Source organism: Tupaia chinensis, unplaced genomic scaffold (genome assembly GCF_000334495.1).
Source record: "Tupaia chinensis unplaced genomic scaffold, TupChi_1.0 Scaffold000405_1, whole genome shotgun sequence".
Taxonomy (NCBI): Eukaryota; Metazoa; Chordata; class Mammalia; order Scandentia; family Tupaiidae; genus Tupaia; species Tupaia belangeri.
Window position 1 is genome coordinate 824,982 of NW_006159907.1, and position 23,431 is coordinate 848,412.

The 23,431-nt window shown below is 35.6% G+C and overlaps 1 long non-coding RNA gene across 1 annotated transcript; it reads right to left on the reverse strand.

Annotated features, from left to right (window-relative positions):
• Positions 1-14,955: 14,955 nt before the first annotated feature.
• On the reverse strand, positions 14,956-23,158 carry LOC102476080 (uncharacterized). Its single transcript, XR_335379.2, has 4 exons — positions 23,005-23,158; positions 21,738-21,854; positions 16,864-16,961; positions 14,956-15,129 (listed from the first exon to the last, which is right to left on the reverse strand). It is a non-coding gene; the product is annotated as an uncharacterized LOC102476080 (long non-coding RNA).
• Between the last annotated feature and the right edge of the window lie 273 nt (positions 23,159-23,431).

Consider the following 23,431-nt stretch of genomic DNA (forward strand, 5'->3'; position numbering starts at 1 on the left):
TGTCAGCCTTTTGGGCTTAACTAAATGGTTGTTATTATCACTTACTAAAATGTCTTAAATTTAATGAAGCTCAGGTCGAGAAAGATTATATTTTTAAAGAATTATTTTATTTAACTTCATTTATTTATTTCAACTTGGCTAGGGAGGAACAGAGTGAAAGAAAGTGAGACTGAGATAGACAGAGAGAGAGAGAGAGAGAGAGAGAGAGAGCAAGAAAGCAAGTCACCAGGTCTGGGGCTCGAACCACAGTCATTCATGTGGGAATCCAGTTCCCTCAACCATCACACCTCCTGCTGGTCCCAGAGAAAGATTTATTATTATTTTTTTAAATTCCACTATATCACAAATTTTCTGAAGTCTCTTTATGTTTTCAAAAATTGGATTTCAATGGGGGAACCAGCAGTTAGCGTAATGGCTATGTCGCTGGACTCCCACGTAGTCGACCGTGGTTCGTGTCCCGGACCCGGTGGCTTAAAACTCACGCCGGGCGCGTGTGCGTGCGTGCCCAAGATCCTGAGAGGAGAATGGAGGAGAAGGGATTGTGGCGTGACCATCCTCCCTGGGGGGTGATTTCTCGCTTTCTGTCTCTATGTCTCTCTCTGTCTGTCTGGCGAGCGCACGCACCCTACAGTGAAAATCTCTCCAAAAAAAAAAAAATTGGATTTCAAGACTACCTACTAGTAAATAGATTTTTCACCTACATAAATGCATAGAATTAATACACTACTAATTTTGCAGTGCTTGGAAATATTATTTATGCTAAAGAATGTACATTCATCTTTGGGCATCTAAATGCCACTACATGTCAGTAAGAACTCTCATTTATTAGTATATACAAATCTTTTCCATTCCCAAAACATTTCATAAATGATCATGTATTATTATTTATATTCATCACATATATATATGTGTGTGTGTACTTTTCCATTCCCAAAACATTTCATAAATGATCGTGTATTATTATTTATATTCATCATATATATATGTGTGTGTAGATTTTGTTTTTTAAAAAGTTTTCTAATGCTTTAGTACTTATAAATCAGTCCATTATTTTTAGTATATAAATAATAATGTTCAATAGAATGTATTATCATAATTATTTTGCCATTCCCTCATTGGCACATATACTGTTTTCATTTTACTGAACAGCATAGTCCAACCATTAGTTTATGATTATTCATTAGAATCCCTGTAGTATACTTGATTATTATAACATTTATTCAATATCTGATTTTCTATATAGTAAGCATTAGAAGGTGTATCGATAGTGGCAGTTAGACAGTGGGATCAAGGACATTGTCTGCTTGTGGCATTCATTCAATATAATCATTTCCTTTTTTTCTTTTCTCTTTTTTTGGAGAGGTTTATTTATTTATTTATTTATTTATTTTTCTTACTGGGCACTTGCACTCACCAGGAAGACAGAGACAGAGAGATAGAAAGTGAGTAATCACCCCCCAGAGGGGATGGCCACACCACAATCCCTTCTCCATGGGGTCAGGGACTCAAACTGTGGTTGACTACTTGGGAGTCTGGCAACATAGCCATTACACCAACTGCTGGTCCCACAATATAATTGTTTCTGAAAGTAGCTATTTTAGTAGGATTATTGGGAGACAATTTTCCCTGGATCCTTTGTACTGCAGAAACCCAGCTTCTTGGAGCAAATGTGTTTCCCACCAATTTAGGAAAGGGCATATATTGTAACATTCTCTTACAGTAAAAGTTTAGAAATATCTCATTGGTTATAGCTGTTTTATGATAATAAAGATACATGAATCTATATCCCACTGCTAGAAAACATTTGCTTATATCTCAGTAAAAGTTAAGTCTCCCTGTATGTCTTCCAAACTGGATTTTCTTGTGATCTTAGGCATGTCAGAGAATGAGCTATGTTTTAGTTTGGGGATTTTGGGGATTGGAAAAAAAAATAACCCTATGATTTAAAAATTCATCAAATAAAAATACTAAGGTTTTATGAAAGCATTTCAATGCAATAAAATATTTCTTTCCAAATAAATTACGTACTGGGTATACAGGGGTCCATTGTATGCAGTTTGCTACAAGAGTAGAGAATAAAGGATTGATTAAAATATACACTGTCCCTTAAATCTTCTGTTCAGCATTTTGTTGGTCAAATTTAGTCATTTGACCATGCCTGTCTTTAACTGGAAAGTAAGTGCAATTCTATTATGCCTGAAAATATGAGAACTGCAACTATAAAGCCATATACCATTCCTCTGTCATCATCTTGCTGTGGTTCCACGAAGTAAAATTACATTAGTCCAGAAAATATGTCATCGTAGCATCAAGATACAATAAATTCATAAATGAAAAATAGCTTTATGTACAGGAATTTCATATGAATACCATATTTATTATTAAGCTAAAACATAAAAAAATTTAACAGTGGTAAAAATGTCACTTCATCTTATATTGTACATGACTAACATGGTAACGCTGCTTGCTTTTTATTTCAGTTTTAAGAAAAATGTCTACTATAATTGTGTAAGAAGACTTTTGGGAAATATGACCAAGTGATGACAAAGCATTTTAAAAATTCCTCTATCTTTTATTACCTAAAAAAAAAAAATCCGATCTCTAGACTGACAACATTAAGTCAGTTAAATTATCTACATGCATTTGTAGGGTCTTTTAGACTTTGTCATTTGTATTATCTTTCTGAAGACAAAGCTATGAGTAATTACCTCCTGAAAAGTTACACAAAAGGTGACAGTAATTGTTGCTTTAAAGCTAAATAGTTTGTTGAATATGGTGCTTGTCTAGCAAGAATGAATAATTCTTTAAGATAATTTAATGGCAGATGAAGTAGGGCTTCTCTTGCTTTCTGAGTTTTTATTTTTTAAATGTTTGTGTTTGCTCTTCTTAAATTCTCACTTGCAATATGTAGTCTTTAGAGAACATTTATCCCAGTGCCAGAGTGCTTTTTCTTTTTTTTAAAAGTGATTTTTGCTATAGGGTATTCATGTTCACCCAAAAGACAGAGAGACAGAAAGCAAATAATCACCAACTCCCCCCCACCCCCCAGCATGAGTGGTCACACTGCAATGCCTTTTCCTTCATTTTCCTCTTAGGATTTGGGCACACATGCACACATTCCTGGCATGAGTTTTAAGCTGTCAATTACGTGGGAATCCAGTGATGTAACCTCTATACCATCTGCTGATCTCTCCAGGGTGACTCTTAAATTCACCCACATTCTTGATTCCATCTTTCTTGTGCTAACTTGTATTTTTTTCTGTTTAGAGCGAAAAAATTAGAAACAAAACAATAATAATAAAATACGTTGTTCTATGAACCAGGAGGGAGGCACTCACTGAACACTAAATCGGCTAGAGCCATAATCTTAGGCTCTGTAGCCTACAGAACTATAAGAAATAAATTTCTGTTGTTGATACGCCACCCAATCTACACGTTTTTCTTTTCAACCAAGAAAAAGCTAAGACAAGATACACTTCTTTTAATGGTGGTATATTTTTCTGATAGGTTGTCACTTGTTTTTTTCATTATTTAAATACAAGAATATTTGTTCTTTCAATATTTGTAGGGGATGGGAATATCATGCTTCCATGCGGTTTGCACTTGTAGTGGATCTTTAAGTTGTGAGGTCTTCCTGTCTCACTATGGGCAATGAATATGGAAAAGATTGGGGGTCCTTTGTATTTCTTGGACTTTATTGGACATGGCTTTGACTGGAATGTCATACCTGAAGATTAATCAGAAAACTATGGAGCTAAGGTGGATCTCAAGTAAGCCAACAGAAGCTCTTAGAAAGATGGCCTGGCACCATAAATAGTTCTTCCTGACAAAGAGGATTAGAGAAGATATATGAAATAATTTATAACATAAAATAATCTGGGCTTTTCCAGCCCAGCATTGTAATCAGTAGAGATTGCAAAAGAGCAACCACACTAGAGGATTATCTTGAGAGACTTTGAAGGAAGAAAAAGAGACTGATCTTTGCTAGCAGATGGTGTATCACAGAATATTTGGTGGCAGAGCTAAATTGAGAAGGATTATGTGTAACTAGAGTGCTGGGCATTTGCTTTCCAACAATTTGGGTAGTTGACATGTAAATATTTTCTCAAAAAATATTTAAAACCATGCTGTCTCTTGTTGTAGAGTCACAAACAAAATTATAAGAAATATTTTGAACATTATCTTTAAAATTCAATATTTTAAAATTTTGAAAGTTATTCATTAACTGTCAAGAACTATGGGATATGAGCAAATATTATTGATATGTAAATTAAGTATTTGTGGAAAAATGTGAAAATAAATAAATAAATAAAAATTAATATGGAAAAGATTGGTAATGGCTTACACTGCTTTGGTCTATGAACAGACTAACTGTTGTATACAGGAGGAACGGTCAGGTCTGACTGACAGGATGACTTGAGGTAGTTCCACAGTTGAACTCCCTGAGGCTGTGTGCTTCGTATACCCTTGTCATCAGTAGCCACAAGACTTCCCTTCTTCAAAGTTTGGGTTGTGCTTTCCCTTTGTTTGTCTTTTATTATTTTGTTTGGTTTCCCTTCTGGTTGGACCTGTACATCTTTTTTTTTTTTTTTTCTCATTATTTATAAACTCTTCACCTGTACATCTTTTTTTCTTTTTTTCTCATTATTTATACACTCTTCAAACTCTCAGGAAGACTACTTTTATCTTTTTTAAAAATGATCAAATGATTTTTTTGTTTAAAAATATGTTTGCTATTTCATGATATTTATAAAAAGGTATTTCAACAACCTGTCATCAAATGATCACTTCATGTTTATATGATACATCTTAAAAACTAGATTCTACTATATAAAATAATTTGAAGATATGTTTCCTTTATGATAAAAATGAATTTTATAGTATTAATAATTAACACACTGACCCATCAGGGAACATAATGTCAGTTATCCATTTAGGTTAACATAGTGTTTAATGTAAATAAATAACACTAGTTCATTTGACAAATACTTGAAGAAGATTAGATTTTATAATTATTGTTATGTATGTAGTTAAATTTGCTCCATGGAAAGATCATTATTTAATGTTTATGTCAATCCATCTTTCTAGCCTAAAGCATTCTGCCTTCAAAACAATAGTTTACTAAATTGCAAACATTAAGAATGCAAGATGAGGCATGGATGTGATCAATGACCTAATAATCTAAGACTTGTAGATACTGAGCTTATTGAAGACAGAGACAAATTATAGTCCCATGGAAACTGGATTTTACCATAAATCACAATCCTTACATGCTATTGCTTTAATTTTGTCACCATATTTGAATGCGTCTTTTTAAAACTTTTTTGTAATTGCCAGCAGGCATGTGCACTTGCCAGAGAAAAACAGAAAGAGGAGAAGGAACCTGGAAACTGGATTTTACCATAAATCACAATCCTTACATGCTATTGCTTTAATTTTGTCACCATATTTGAATGCGTCTTTTTAAAACTTTTTTGTAATTGCCAGCAGGCATGTGCACTTCCAGAGAAAAACAGACAGAAAGAGGGGAAGGAACCATCACTAATGGTGTGATAATGCCTCCATTTCCTCTTTTCCATCTTTTCTCCCTATAGGGATCTGAGATACACATACACGTGCCCAGTGTGTTTTTGACATCAGTGTCAGAACTCAAACCAAGGTTGGGTATAAAGGATTCAGATTCCCTAACCACTAGGCTATGGGATCGCCCAACTATGTCTTCTAGATATTCCATTTTCAGTAATTAAAAAAAAAATTGAACAAATATAAAATATCTCATGAGACTATCTGATATCATTTGAATAATTTTCCAAATAGTGGTATTGTGGTAAAAAAATTAAATACCATATTAATGATGTTAACAAAGAAGTTGGAAATCTGTATACTACACAATTATTAGGTTTATTACTGTATTTATCTGCTTCTTCAAATGCACACTTTGGTATAGAATTTACAATATATTTAGCAATTTGTGTATTTGTTTCAATATATTTGACCATTATTCAACAGGAAATTAATCTCTGAATTTTGCTCATTAATTATTTTCTCCACTATCTTATGATTTTTCAGAACCTTTAGTCTTTGAATTCATATAATTCTTTCTCTTTTTATTTTTTTTTCCTCTTTTTGGAGAAGTTTTTGCTATAGGAAGCATGCACTCGCCGGAAAGACAGAGAGAGACAGGGAGACAGAAAGCGAGAAATCACCCCCTGGGGGTATGGCCATGCCACAATCCCTTCTCCTCCATTTTCCTCTTTGGTTGTTGTGAATGCACGCACATGTGCCAGGCTTGAGTTTAAGCCACTGGGTCCGGGACTCGAGCCACAGTCGACTCCATGGGAGTCCAAGTGACAAAGTGATTATGCTTACTGCTGGTCCCAAATTCATATAACATTTAAGCCAGTGTTATCAAACATGTACAAATTCTGCTAATTCTCCTTGATCTGAAGAACTGTATTTTTGTAAAATCAGCTCCTTTGTTCTGTTATAGCAACTGCTAGGGTCTACAACAATGTTTGCCTATTTCAGAAGTGAAAGCAAAAATCCAGCAATTAACTTATTAGTTGAACCAGTTCCCTACTATTTCAAATGTGCTTTCCTGGATTTATGGTAGAAACTCTGTTATAAACACTGAGTCCCATTTACTTTCATGTCACACAATTTTGTCCAATCTTTTCAGAACTAGAATTTGTTGTAGTTGTTATTTTATTTTTCATTAAGTCTTTTTAAAATCAGTATTATTTATTATTGCTCATACATTCAATCATTATACAACATTTAGTTTGTAAAGAGATTTTTATCTAACATGATACATGCCACACAGCATTCACTAAGTCTTGAACATAAATCCAAAAAAGTTTATTCACTAATCTCTTTGTGAAGTTATATTTTAGTGAAAATTAATATATAATGTAATATACTCACAATTTTATAATTTTATTTTTATTTTAAGTTATTTTATACATTCAGTCAAAAATGTATGAAAAAATGTACTCAAATTTTAGCAACTTATAAATTGATCTCTTTATGTTATGTATAAAAATTCATTGCTACATTGTCACATAGTCATCCATTCTTTAAGAAAAGTAATTTGACACATGAGCTGACTGTATTTATTTTTTATACCCTTGCCTCATGGAATACTTATTTTTACTTCAATTACTTTGGAAATGGCTACTGTGGCCAGCCATAACTATAGCCTAACTTTCCAAATAATACTTTTCTGTACCAAATGCCAAAAATATCTCACTTATCTTTTATCATAGCAACCCCCATTGGTCCTACCTTACTTACAAATTCAACTACTAAGAACTATTCTTTGACTTCAAAAAACTTACCAAAATCTGTCTTGCTTCCATATAATACTTTTCTATAGATATTTTTTACCTTAATTTTACTAAGCTTAGTTTTGATTCCTTCATTTCCTTGAATATTCTTTGGAAAAACATCACCAGTGATTTCTACATTATCAAGTGAGCTTAGCCTATTTGGTCATTTTCTATCTTGGTCTTTATAAAATATTTAATATTGTTACGGAAAAAACAATCTACCAACCAGAATGCTGAGAAAAGCTTCTTCCACAAGGCTGAGGTTCATCAAAAGGAGAGGCCCCTAAAAGACCATTAAATGTAACTAGAAGGTACAAACTCTCCTATTTTCCATCTTTACACGATACCGATTCTGCTGCAATAGGATGAACTCATCCAAGAGTAAAATAAATATTTAACATGTTAATCCGTGTCATAGGAACTTCTCTAAATGTTGTGAATTCTGTCTGTTAGTGAAGGCCCCATAAGAGTGATTTCTGATTTTGAAAATGGCCTATCTGTTTTTGGCAAACTTTCTGATAATACAGCTGCGAGCTTCAGGCTTCATGTGAATTATTTAACACCTAAGATCCTTTTGTGTTCTGTGAAAGATAAACTGAATGGAATGTATTTGTACCCATGTGGAGAGTAGCAAAACACTAAGGAAAATAATTAAAATAGGAGAAGCCTTATGACTGTTTTTTGGAAGACAACATAGAGAGTAATATAAATGTTAATTTTCTGCTTGCATTTGTGATTTTCATTTTCCATTTTTTTAATCCCCACTTTCTGTGATTTTTTAAAAATGTTAGTTCAATAGATTATTTTGTCCACATACATATATATGCTAGATATTGTGTCTTACAATTTAGAGATCGTGCAGTATTTTCCATCTGGAACTTTATATGGTATGTAGGTCAAAAAGATATAAGGGTTATACAGACAAAGACTTGCTGAGCAAATTCAGTAGTTTATCATAACACTCGGTGATAAAATGATGTAATATTCTCTTCTCCAAAATTATCTTTGAATAACAAGGTGCAAAAAACATTTGGAATTCTTTATGAGATTTCCTTGATGTTAGAGCTTAGTGGATTTAAAGTTATTCAGGCCAGTTCTCCAGAAATGAGTAGTGAATAGTCAATTCTTACTTAATCTAAGAGGAATCTCCTTAAGGTTACTTTTTCAGAATTTTTAATCTAAGATGGTCTAACAAGGAAAACAGAAAGGATCAAGAACACCTGAAGGTTACATCTAAGAACTGTATGGCAAGACTGAAATGAGAAACAAATGAGAGAGATTGATGTTGAAGTGTGTCAGATGTGTGTTTCTATGGTAGATTGTTTTTACTTGAATGTCAGTTCTTCAGAGAGTCTTTATGATCCATGTTATCTGAATTTTTATTAATATTTCTCATTTTTCTTAATTGCACATACTATCTGAATGATATAGACTGTGTTAATATACCTTAATATAATAATATACTATTATTTTATGCATTCATTGTATGTCTATTCAATATATTAAAAGTGCATATGCCAAGACTTTAGGAACTTTGACACATTTGTTGTTCTGTCCCTAGCAGTTAGAGTAATAATATGCTGTACATTCAAAAGAATCAATATTCATTGAATTAACATGTGAACTAAAGTAATGACAGCCTTGAATAGAACTTACAATTTCTCTTTGGTGCTGGAAGTCATAAAAGAAGTCAAATTATCTCTTGGCCTTTCAGATAGTTATATGTAAACACAGACAAGTAAGATAATTAATTCGTCAAAGCTGATGTAGAAGTATTAATTATACCTATTGACAAAAATCAAGAGAATACAGAAAATATTGTATTTGAAATCTCCTCTGTCATGAAAAGCAGGAATAATTTCAAAACAACTTGAGTAGACAGAATGAAGACACAGAAAAGAAATGATAAAAAATTCCAGCCTAAATGAATGCCAATTGTTGATCAAATGACCTTCATGTGTCAGTATTTCTTAAATACTTTGTGGCTAATACACAACACTGTTTACACATGAATACGCCTGTCTTAGATCACAGATCCCAGAATTTGACATATGCTTGAATAATTATAAATCAAAAGGATTTTGTAGGTAGGCTGAGGGAAAAAAGACTATGTATGTGGTCAGAGTCCAAATGCAAAGCTGGTTAAGTGCTTTTCTTAGTCCGTTCAGGTTTCTGTAATGCCGGGGTCCAGCCTCGGCGTGTGTAGGTTATCTCGACGGAGGCGGCGCTGGAAAGAAAGGAAGACTAAGGCCTCGATGCTTTTCATGCACGTCCTTAGCCGGACACTCCCAGAGATCGCTCTCTGAGGAGTGACAACTGCTAGGAATCATCGTGCCTTTTTATTGAAAATGTGATACATGCAAGTAAATGGGTGAGGGGCAGTAAAAGATTTACTCTAAGGAACAGGGTATACAAAGCATGGAAGCAATAATTATAAAACATGCTGTTTGTCTTGTTAGCTCAGGTAAAGTCAATCACAGTTCTCAGGATGAGGAAGTCCATCTGTCTGCTGTATCTTCTTCTTAGATCTTGATTACTGGGAAGAGTCTTTTGAAGAGGGGGCTTGCAGGATGTTTGATAACTTTAGTCCCGGGCCAGGGCGATAACGTTGCTGGTTACAACGACTTAGATGGAAGTCTTGTCTTGTTAAGTAAAGACACAGTTAATATATGGACTATCTATACATTACAACAATAGAGGGTGAATCTATGCTTTAGATAAGAATTCCCAGCTAAAATGGTTAATTTTTCTGTGGAGCCCTCAGCTTTGTTTATTCTGTTGTCCCATCCAGGCTTTTTCCTCTAATAAATCTGTGGGTTCCTGCATTTTGTTTGTTGAGTCTTGTCAATTAGTGAGTTCTTTTGTTTTATCTCTGAGTCTCTGTTATGTGGTGAATGTGCTGACTTTGCTAGTGTGAGTTAACTTTGGCCTGTAGCTTTAACAAGGGGTATGTAAGTAAAACTAACCTTAAACTAACTTAGTCTACATATGCTTCTAATGCTAATTTGGTTTATGCTAACTTAATCTATATGTTAATTTTGGCTTAAAAACAGACAGGTGGGGGAGTCTTAAACTTCCTGATCCTCCTGTCAGTCTTAGGGAACCACATTCCTACAAGATCACTAATTGGCTTTATTGCAATGGTTGGGGGTGATGTTTTACCCTTACACGGTACAGTAATAACAGTAAAACTCACGGCAGAGAAATTGAATACCGGCCAGTTCAAGGACACAAGGGAGAGCTCGTAAACTGGGCCTTGCCTCAGTTTCTTCCCAGTCCAGGCCTTGCCTTAGAATGGGAGGCAGCATCCTTACCAGCTTGTGTTGCCTGCATGGCCCCGTCACTGTAACAGACTACTATAGACTGGGTGACTTGTAAACAACAGAAATTTATTTCTCTCAGTTCTGGAGGCTGAGAAGTAAAGTGAAGGTGCTTTCAAACTATTGGGTTGTTGGGAAAGTCGTGACACATTTTCGCGAAGAAAAACAGAAAAATACATCATGACTTTCCTGATGACCTAATAGATATATGATAAGGGCTTGTTTTCAGGTTCATAGATGGTTACGTTTTCAATGTGTCCTTATAAATCAAGTAAATGATAGATAAACATCCCTCTGAGGTCCCTTACATAAAAGTACCACTGTGTCCCTCCAAAATTCCTATGTTGGAACTTAAACACCAGTGGGACAATATTGAGATGGGGGTCTTTAGGAAGCAATTTTGTCCGGATGGAGGAAACTGCTTGCGCCCTTTTGCCCTTTGATTTTCTACCATGAGCGGACATAATATTCAAGGTTCATCAGACATCAGCGCCTTGGTCTTGGACTTCTTAAACTCTAAAATGGAGAGCAAGACATTTATATTTTTATAAATTACCCAATTGCAGGCATTTTGTAATAGTAACAGGAACAGGAACAGATTAAGACAGATTCTAATCTTATCCATGAGAATTCTGCCCTGATGATCAAATCATCTATCAAAGGCCCACCTCATAATACCATCTCACTGGGTTTAAGATTCCTTTTTAATTTTGTAATTGCCAGAGGGCACACACATTTGTCGCTTTACAAACGACCCGGAGACGGTCTTCTCTACAGCACTTTATTTACCCCAGGCTCTGTACAGTCTTCTTCCTCCTCTCTTCCCCGCCCCAGGGCCTTATAAATGGCCCCTGACCAATTGGCATGTTGGTCACGAGCACGGAAGCCAGTCCTCGAAAGAGGATTGGTTGCATGCGGTGTTCCCATGCTCTCCACGCTCCCCACTGCCCTACTTCCTTAAAGTTGTTTACTGCTTTGAGCGCTCAGCGGGCTTCCGTTGAGCGTCATTTTGAAATAGGTGCTGAGGGCAATGGGCAGGGGCGCTCCACACACATTCCCTTGAGAGAGACATAGAGACAGAAGCAGAGACTGAAGGAAAAGGAGAAAGCAATAGATGCTATTGATGGGTGCTTTCTTCCAGTGGGATATAATCACACCACACTCCTTTCCCACTTCTCCATTCTGCTGAGATTTTGGGCACACATCACATATACCCAGTGTGTGTTTAAGCTACTGAATCCAGAGTGTGAATAGCTTGGCTGTCTTTGTGGGATCCAGTTCCCTTAACCACTAGATAACAAGGTTAACCTAGAGAGTTAGGATTTCAACCTATGAAATTTACAGGACAGGGACCAGCAGTTGGTGAATTGGCTGTATTGCTGGACTCCCATGTAGTCGACTGTGGTTCAAGTTCCAGATCCGGTGGCTAAACTCATGCTGGGCACATGTGTGTGCATGCCCAACAACCTGAGAGGTTCTTTCTTCTCTGTTCTTTCTCAGGAATTTAGCTCTGTTGCACTTGAGCCTGGCATGTTTTTCAAGTTTCCAGTCTGGGACTTGAACTGCGTAGTCAGCCATGTGGGATTCTGTAGCCTTAACTACCATGCTATGGGCAGTGAGGAAAATAGATTAGAATTAGTCAGGGGAAAAGTCAGAGTAGTCAATGTAGTCCCTTCAGGTTAGTAGTAATAATTACCTGACAAGAGTTGTGAAAGTTGAGATGGATTTTAAAAGCTGGAATTTAGTTATCCAGAAAGTGCTATTGACCAGACTTGGTAAATAAATGGATGTTGAAACAAATGAGGATATTTGAGATAGCTATTGAGGAGATTTAATAGAGTAGGAAACTTCGGAAAATAAGTGGATAAAAGTAAATAAATTCAATAAAAGTATGTGATAAATTTTACTTTCAGCATTTGAGTTTGACTTGCTTCTAAGACAGCCATTTCAATACAGCCTTAAGAAGGAAGGAAAGTGGAAGTATAAAAAGAGAGAAAGAAAGAATTAAGGAAATAAAAAGACAGAAGGAAAACCAATGACTTACTGTACTTTGGTTCAATACTGAGGGGTTTAGGATCAGTGATCATTAGAAGATCAAAAGTTGAATTATTGTAACTAGAGAAAATGAGAATATTGTTAAGAAGGAAAGTGTGGTCAGAAATTGGAATATAATCATTCCTTGTTTCAAAGGCCATTGGTCTTGAGAGTTGGCAAGATCAACTTTAAGCAATGTTGTTAAAGAAGGTGACATAAGGGAAGGATAGTATTATAATAAGTATCTCTTTATTGTCTGGATAGGCTGTACTGTGAAAGCGAGTTATAAATGTAAGTGAGCAGATAAAGCAAAACAAAACAATATCCATAATGATAATAAAGACCAGATTTGACGTTAAACAAGAGGAAAACTGGACAAAACAAATGAAACAAATATTATTCATTCCTTTTATTTCTTTTACTTTGTATGTATTTATTTATGTAGGTTTTTGCCATGGAGCACGCACATTTGCTGGAGAGCAAGAGACAGAGACTAAGGGAAAGTGAGAAATTACCCTTAGGAAGGATGTTCATGCCCAATCTTTTCTCAACCCTCCTCCTGCATGCACACACATATGTCCAATTCAGGTTTCAAGCCATCAAGTTCAGGACTCAAACTGCAGTAGGCCATGTAGGAGTTCAGTACCTTAACCACTACACCACCCACTGGCCCAAAATATTTTGCAAAACTTTAGGTTGTCAGAATAGTCATACCTCAGTTTTCTGTTTTTTATGAGAAAATGAGTCATCACTTTTCTGACAACCCAGTATTAGTCTTGATATATATAGGATAGAATTTATCAGAAACAAAAGTTTGACATGGTTTAATCAGGGACTTGAAAGTTTAAAAGTCCCAGAAAACAAAATATGGGCAGATATCCAGGTGTTTACTACTAGCTAGATAGAGCACGGAGTTTCCAGTAATAGCTCAGGTTCTCAATTGGGAGATATAGTTCACAGCAAAGAAGTAGGCCTGAAATCATCTTGGAGTTAAAGCTACTCTAGATCCTTCCCAACAAATCTTTAAAACAAAAGTCTAAAGTGATCATGATGATATGCCAACTGCTTATTAAAACAAAGCTCAAAATACCCAAAGACTGAACAATCTAGACAATTGGAAAAGTTTATTCACAATATCAATGTTTACTAGATAGGCCCAAAGCAAAAGATATAACATAAATAAATAAATAAATAAATAGGATGTAACCCATAGCAGAAAACCAACTGATGGACAGAAACAGATTCAGAAACAACAGAGAATATGTGTAAGTAAAAGTTTCCCTGAGTAAAGTTGAAAAGACCCTACAAGTCTTCATTCAAGACTGTGGGAAAAGGACAGAGGACAGAACTCAATGTGAGTTTAGCTCTGCTGAAACCAAAAGGAGAGGCTTAAAGATTTGGGGTAAAGAGATCATAGGTCAATTGTATTACATAATTGGCTTTACTTGAAAACTTTCAAATCTCTTCCTGACAGTGGTTAATTTTATAGCATGGAACAAAAGGCCACCAAAGTTAGATTCTCTCTTACAGAGATAGGGAGCTAGAAGTTTAATCTTCCTTGATGACTACATTTCAAAAGGAAAGCTTCCAGGTCTTTGAGAAAGACAATCTTGGGTCATAAAACTGACAAGAGGTTTTAACAAGATTTACATCTCAAAGGGAAAGTGAAAGAAATTGCAAGTATCTGTTTTCTAAAGTAAATATTTTATGAAAAGAGTGGAAAGTGACCTCCCTCCCACCTTCAGCCTTCTGGGCTTTAAAGGACAAAAGGGAGAATAGGGGGGATGCAGGGGCCTAGAGGCAGAAAGAAGTCTGATTTGGTTAAGTTGCAGGAAATTGCAATCCTGTCTTAGTCATTGATGAACCTGGGAAAGATGTTAAAATAGCTGATTAACAAATTTCAAATATTTAAAGTAAAACATGAACACATTAAAGAGCGACATGGAAGGAAGAGCAAAATTAAATCTGTGCAAATGGAAAGTATATCTTAAATGAAGATTGTACTACCTGAAAGAAAGAATGAATAATAGAGAGCTTGAAGACAAACCAACAGGAGCTAATCAAAATGAAACCCAGAGGAAATAAGACAGAGCATTTTCTGATGGAAACACAACTACCTGTGGAGGAATATTAAACATGTATTAATTATAGCCCTCCCTAAAAAGAAGGCTCGTGAGAAATATATTTGAACAAATAATGACTATTCCCCCCAAATTTGATAGAAAATATTAACACAGATCCAAGAAGCTCAATTAATATTAACAAGCAAAATATTTAATATGTCCTCAACTAATAGTACATAGCTCAATCAATTTTTGAAAATCATTAATAAAGATGAGTATTAAAGTGTCCAAAGGATCATCTGATGGCATGGCTCTTAAGGTGGCTGGTTCCCACGTAGTCCAGTGCATGGCTCTAGTCCACGACCCAGTGACTTGGAAAACACTCTGGGTGCATGTGAGGGAGAAATGGAGAAGAGATTATAGTGACCATCCCTCATGGGAGGGAAGAGTGCTTTCTCACTTTCCCCTCTCTGTTTCTGTCCAGGAAGTGCAGGCACCTTCTGGTAAATTAAAATAAATAAATAAATAATTAAAGTGTCCAGAGAAAAACAATTCATAATATATAAAGGAACAAAGTTTTTAAAAAATTCTTGAGTGAAATAACATACTAGAGGATTAAAAATAAAATGACATTTTTAAGGTGCTGAATAAAAATATTGTCAATCTAGAAATCTATAAACAGAAAAAATAGTCTTCAAAACAAAGATGAAGCGTATTTTGTAAAGGATAAATGCTACAACAACTATTAAAATTCTGCAGGTCAAAGAGAAATAATAGCATATAGAAATTCGTATGTGCAGAAAGAATGAATAACACTGGAAACAGAAAATATTAAATGTGTCTGTATTTCAAAAATTTCATTGAAAAAGAATTGTTTAAAATGTCAATGTATTGTGATATTTAGTATATATATAGAATTAAAGGTTATCAAAAAATAGCACAAGTGGGGCCTGCAGGTGGCATGGTGTCTGAGGTGCTGGACTCCCACATGGTTGACCATGGTTTGAGTCCCAAAGCTGGCAGCTTGCTTTCTCACTTTCTTTTTCTTTCTCCCCGCTGGTCAAATTTTAAAAAAGGAAATAAATAAATAATAAAATCATTTCTTAAAACACACACACACACACACACAGAGAGAGAGAGAGAGAGAGAGAGAGAGAGAGAGAGAGAAGACAGGGAGAAATGAAAGTGAAGTGCTCAGAGTACTCACTGATGTAAATAAACACAGTGATGTGCATAATGAGCCGAAGCTGCTATACTAACAGCATTGCTGATGTGAAATTGAGAAGAGGCGATCACCTTTGCTCCTCCTGGATTCATGCCTGCCCAGCACATAGCTGGTTTCAAGGCTCATAGATTAAATTCAAAGTGATTTATGTGAAAGCAGATTGTGCTTACACATACTAGAAGTTTTCAAAATTTCATGGTAAATGACTGTTACAGGAAAACTACACATGGATTTCAATGTTTTTGCACCAAAATAAACTCACTTTTCACAAACTTTTTGAAGTTTCCTTGTACATATTGTAAATTCTGAATAACTACTAAGTAATGATAATAGAACAAGAATTATGGGACCAGCAGTTAAGCGTAATGACCATATTGCTGGACTCCCATGTAGTTGACCACAATTCAAGTCCTGGACTCGGTGGCTTCAACTCAAGGCGGGCACATGCATGTCCAAGATCCCGAGGGGAGAATGGAAGAGAAGGGATTGTGGTGTGGCAATCCCCTCAGGGAGGTGATTTCTCTCTTTGTGTCTCTCTGTCTCTCTCAGTCTTTCTGGCGAGCGCATGTGCCCTAAAGCAAAAAAACCTCTAAAAAAAAAAAAAAAAGAAGAAAGAAAAGAACAATAATTAAATAATATCAAAAACAAAAAGAACCCTGACCAAGAATCCAATAGAAAATGGAATCTGAATGAGGGTAGGGGGTTTTGTTAATTAAACTAAAACAGGAAATGAAAAAAATATGACGAGAAACAAACAAAAGAAAACCTAAATACGTAGAAATGGAAACAGATGACAGGATATGGTAACCAAATAATTAAATGGTACCATAAGACCTGGGTTATGGAGGCATGTTATATAATTTCTCGCAAAGAGACACTACGAAGCTTATTACCAAATATACTTTGTCACCACAGGAACATGGGGTTAGACTGATACGCAGTGTAGTCATGCTGGGAAGATTCATTTGTAGTGGAGGTATACAGTGATTAACTGTAAAAAAAAATAAAAAATAAAATTTAAAAAACAAAAATTGTGACATGTGTTAGAGCTTGACTTGAACCCTGTCAGTCCAAGTCCAAGCAAAGCTTGGGCTTCAACTCCTTGCTATTTTCTACATTTATTGGGTCATTGAGAAAGTCATGATGCATTTTTTACATAAAAAAAAATCATGATTTTTCTGATGCCCCAGCCATATACAGATTACACTACATGGAGTAAACTAATCTATACTTTATCGTTTATTTCATCTTCGAAGGTTATAGTTATTTCTGTCTGCTTTGTTGCTCTTTCTCAAATAGTCTCTAGTTACATTCAGATGTTTGCAATTACGCACATATTAAGGCAAGCCCATTTTGATTCAAGAGACTATCAAGAATTTAAACCTTGGGAACCAGCAGTTAGCGTAATGGCTATGTCGCTGGACTCCCACGTGGTCGACCGCGGTTCGTGTCCCGGACCCGGTGGCTTAAAACTCACGGCGGGCGCGTGTGCATGCGTGCCCAAGATCCCGAGAGGAGAATGGAGGAGAAGGGATTGCGGCGTGACCATCCCCCTGGGGGGTGATTTCTCGCTTTCTGTCTCTATGTCTCTCTCTGTCTGTCTGGCGAGCGCACGCGCCCTACAGTGAAAATCTCTCCAGAAAAAAAAAAAAAAAAAGAATTTAAACCTTCAAAAGAATTCAGTTGTTCCTTGCTATTAATTAATAATTAAATGAAGGGGTCACTGGGTGGTATGGTGGTTAAGGGTACTGGACTCAAACATGGCTGACCGTGGTGGTTTGAGTTCTAGACCTGATGCCTTGGTTTCTCATTTTCTCTCTCTCTCTCCTTCTCTGGTCAAATTAAAATAAGTCAATAAATAAATAAATAAATAAAAGTTTAAAAAATTATTTAAAAAAAAGAAAAGAAAAATAATAAATGGTAAAGAACAGAGGCACTTTCAGGAGAAAGGATTTTTTTAGAAGTGGATATATGTGTGTGTGCATATTTATATACATGTGCGTTTGCGTTTGTGTGTTCATGTGTGTATAAATGTTCCACAGATGTTACTCATTGTTCCTGAATTGAAAGATTTTTTTTTTCCCTAGAGGTTCATTCACATGTATCTGTGTGTGTGCTCTACTACCAGATGGAAAAGTGCTCGAGAGTTGAACGTGAAAATTTGGTAGTTACTGGTGAGAGTAACAATAAATTTTGGATTTTAATTCAATGAATTTCATAAATATTTTATAAACTTATAGCATGAGAAGTAAAGGAACAACATATATTCTGTGGTGTGAATATAATACAGTGACTTTAATACAGAAGCCGTGAATAACTTACTAAGAGAAGTTGCATTTCATAGATCATTTCCTTATATTTTACTGAACTTAAAATTGAATTAGAGCATTTCTGTTCACTTTGTTCCAGACTCACCTTGGAGACCATTTAAAGCTTTACTAGCTAGGAAATGCAAGGGAATGATTATTTGATTTAGGGGGAGTCAGTCATTCAAATTCTTCACTACTGTTCTATTTGCTTAGTCCACAATGATTTTTACCTTAGACATTAATGGGTGATGAATGAGACTCAAATGCAGGCTAATGACTGAGCCTGCCAAGGAATGTTCCTGGAAAAGATGCATCTATGTCACACCATTCCAAAGTAAGTTTTCAGAAATGCAGTGAGAATTTGATTATAACACCACTGTTACTTTTGTCTGATAAGGAGACAGGTACAATACTAGACATTTCAGAATAGTCAGAGACAAGCGAGATGGAGACCTAAAACTTTCCTAATCAATGGAAAAAAGCTTCTCATCTCACATAGTATTCTCATGGAGAATGAGTAAGATAATTCACAGCTGACAGTTCTAATATGAAACTATACACATCTGATGAGTCCATGCTTGGCTATTTCCTTGCTGTATTGGCTGGGGTCTCCAGAGAAACAGAACCAAAAGGATGAATATATATTTAAAATAATTAGCTCATATAATTATGAGACAGAGAAATACCATAAAAGGCTATCTGTAAGCTGGAGAAACAGCTGACACAAGTAATTCTAGTACTAAGCCTAAAGTAGGAACCTGGAAGACTATGAAAGAGAGGAGCTGGCTTAGATGAGTTTGAAGCCTAAAGGGGGCCCTTGGGAAATAACAGACCTGAGCCCTTGGACAGCCATTGGTATGAGTTTGGGGTCCAAAGATGAAAGAAATTGGAATCTAGCTGGCTGGAGAGATGTATGGGACAGAAGTCAGCAGGACAAATACATCAAGGACTGTGTCACTGAGCAGGATTGAAACAGGCAGACATGTAGGAGTGGAACACACATAACACTCTGCTAGTAAGGGTGGAGAGGGAGGGACAGAGAGAGGAAACAGAACTCTCATGTCCTCTGTCTATGCCTTCCACATTTCTAGTCAAGTAGATGGTGCCCACCATATTGAAAGTTGTCTTTGTTTCTCAGCTAATCTTATCTGGGTACTGGCACAAAAATATATACAGAGGCCAATGGAATAGAATAGAGAATCCAGAAATAAACCCCAACTGATTTTTGACAAAAGGTACAAGATAATGCAGTGGAGAAAAGAAAGTTTTTTACAGCAAGGCCTGATGGAAGAATCGGCATTCACCTGCTGAAAAATAAAACTGGACTCCTATCTCTTGCCCTTATCAAGAATCAACTCAAAATGGATCAAAGATTTAAATGTAAAGCGTCAAACTATAAAACTATTAGTATAATTTAGGGGAAACTCCTGAAGACATTGGGATAGGTAAAGATTTCTTAAATAAGATCCCTAAAGCACAGACAATAATCTCAAAAATAGAAAAATAGGATTACATCAAGTTAAAAAGCTTCTTCACAGCGAAGGGAACAGCAAGTAGAGTGAAAAGACAACCTTCAGAATGGGAAAAAATACTTGTGAATTACTCCTCAAACAAGGAATTCATAGTCAGAATATATACAAAACTTGAGCAGTTCACCTATAAAAAAAAATAAATAAACACTTAAAGACACACTAAGAAACAAGGTTTTACCAGTCTTCCAGGCATCCCTCAATGCAATCAATTTGGTATCCAAAAGTAAACCATCACTTGTTTGAGTAATGTTCTCTTATGTAAATGTACATATGATTTTCTAGTAAAGAAAACATGCCTTCTGTTTTTAAGTATCACTTTATTGTTTTATTTTGAAAAATATGCATCTTAAAAACATTATTTGTTTCTGTCACACCCTATATGCTTTGTAACATATGTCCTATATTTTGCAATAGAAAATTAAAATCAAATACATTTTAGTTCATTTTTAGGGGTGTTAAATTCATATGTTAATTAAAACTTGGCCAGATATAATAGTGACTCTTATACACTAAAAAATTTTCTCTGCATTTGCCAGATGTGAATATTGGGTGGCAAAGAGAGCCCTGCTCATCAGATGGTATTAGAAGATTGCGACAATTACATGTTATATAATTGAGATTGGATTCATGTGACTTGATAAATACTTGTATGAAATTATCGTTTAGAAATCAAATGGATTATTATTACCATTTAAGAACAAAAGCTGAATTATATTTTAGATGCCATGTTAAACTTTAAAAATAAGGCTTTACAGGAACCAGCAGTTAGCGTAATGGCTATGTCACTGGACTCCCATGTAGTTGACTGCAGTTCACGTCCCAGACCCGGTGGCTTAAAACTCATGCCGGGCGCATGTGCGTGCGTGCCCAAGATCCCTAGAGGAGAATGGAGGAGAAGGGATTGCGGCATGTCCATCCCCCCAGGGGGTGATTTCTCGCTTTCTGTCTCTATGTCTCTGTCTGTCTGGTGAGCGCACGCGCCCTATAGCAAAAACCTCTCCAAAATGATAATAATAATAATAATAATAAATGTTTTAGTACCCATCAAGGTATTTTATAGTTAATATATGTATATGTCTAAAAACGTTTTATTTATTTTTAAGGGGTTTTTATTTTTTTTGGTATGTGTGCTCACTGGAGAGAGACAGAGAGATAAAGTGAAAAATCATTTCCAGGGGTACTGGCCATGCCACAATTCCTTCTCCTCCATCCTCTTAGGATTTTGGCCATGAACATACATACACCCAGATTCTTCAAGCTGCCAGATCCAGGCTTCAAATTGTGGTTGGCCATGTGGGAGTCCAGTACCTTAACTACCATGCCACCTGTGGGGCCCCCATTTTAGCTATTTTATGAATGATAGAATGATTTTGTAAATTTAAATAAAAACACCAACCATATTTAATGCTTATTTAATTGTTACTAAATTTAAATATACTGTCATATAAAAAACAGTATCATATGATAACTAAAAGCAAAAAATTGGGGATTGAACTCTTGTCTGAATTCGGCGGCACAATTGGTGGTTGTCTACATCTGTGTCATTATGTTAAACTACCAGAGACTGCATAATTTATAAGTGATAGAAACATTTTTCTTGGGAACAACAGATGGTATAGTGAAAATCATGCCGGGCACACGTGTGTGCGTGCTCAAGATCCTAGGAAGAGAAGAGATTGCAGTGTGGCCATCTCCCCTGGGAGTGATGTTCACTTTCCCTCTCATCGTCTCTGTTTCTCTCTGTTTCCAGCAAGTGCTCGCACCCTATGATAAAATACCTCTACAACATATATATATATATATTATATATATATATATTTCTTATAATTCTGGGGGTTGGGAAATCTAAGACAAAGGCACCAGCAGGTTTGGTGTCTGGCAAGGGCCCTGTCACTGCTCCCAAGATAGAATCGTGTTACTGCATACCCTGAAGAGGACAAACCCTGTGCCCTCATGTGGAAGAAAAGATGGCAAAGGCGAGACCCAATGCTGTGTGAGGCCTTCTTCCTAAAGACTCTACTCCATTCAGTGGGGAGAAGGGTCCTGAAAAGGAAGAAGGAGCACTTATTATCCTTTTAATCTCATTATATACATAAAGCAAAGAGCAAATACATTTGCAGCATGTATTAAGTGACAGATGATATTCTTGTGCTTTTTATTTGTTTCTTTTTGTTAGCTTTATTTTCTTCTCATTACTTTCTGAACTTTAATGGCTTATTAATGTCTCTAAAAATTAACTAAGTCTGCTAAGGAAAGTTTTGAAATCCTCAGAAAGAACAAGTCAATAGACAAAGTACAAAAATGTTATGAAAGTAAAAGTTACACAATTACGTTAAATTACATAATAATTTTAAAATACTATGTGATCTCATAAGTCAGTACAAATGACAAATCCATTTTCCAGTAATCATTGCTATTTAATATTTTCCAACATTTTTTAAAAATATAGCACTACATATTTATTTACCAAAGGCCTAAAACTTAGAGTCATTTTCAAGTTTTTTTGTGAAATGTGCCAGCTAGACATTGTTTCACATATATAGTTTTCTCAGAAGTTCAAAAAGTTGCTTTGGTTCTTAAAATAAGAACGCCTTTTTCTACAGTGAAAATAATTTCCACTAGTTCAGAAAAAATGTAATAAAAGTAATCATAATAAAATTAAAATAATCTAGCGTATCAACCCATCATCCAGTGTACACTGTCAGCTTGGTCACATTATTCCCTCCAGCCTCTTTTAAGTGGAGGGATCAAATTTGAGATTTAGAATATGGGGGTTAGAATCCTGGATCCTTCACTTACTAATGAGTGAATTTGGACTAATTATGCCAAAACCTTAGTTGCATCCTCTCTAAAATGGAAATATTCATTAATAAACCTCACAAAGAAAAATGATTTAGAAAATAATGCTAGGCATACTTCCTGCCATAGAGTTAGTGCTGTGTGGTTCATTATGTTTAATATTATCATTTATACCATAAACAGAAGCAAGATTTTTTCTTTTCCTACTTTATATAGTTTTACAGTATTAAAGGCATATATCCATAACGGTGACACTCAGTCTAACATATATTAATTAATATGTATAATTCCCGTTTGACCACACCAAATGAGTACATTACTCTTGGTCTTCTAATGGGAAGCTTTACAATTCCTCCTTTCCCACCCCGTCCCTCTCCTCATCTCTACAGAATACCTTCACATGGTCCCTGTAGAATTCCCACACCTTTGGTCGTGTTATGGATTCGAGAAGTCTCCACTGAGTCCAGGTTGATCTCTGTTACTGAGTAATTTTTCCTCATTCATCGGGAAATCGTCCGACTCCACAGTGTTCATTGAAAGAAATCCAAGTTTACTTTCTTCTTTGCAGCCTGAAAGAGACTAAAACACATTCCAAATACAGATATAGTAAATACCTTTTATCTTTTCGTTATTGTCAGATAGAATATTAGGGAGCCTGCAATTTTTCAATAATGTAATAGGTCTGTCATAAGCACTGCCAATAAAGATCTATTCCAAAGAAGTGTGCTAGAGCTAAAATAAATGTAAGGCTCTTGCTATACATTGTAAAATTGATTTCTAAAATTCTGTTGCAATAATATATGACCACACAAAGGTAGTGT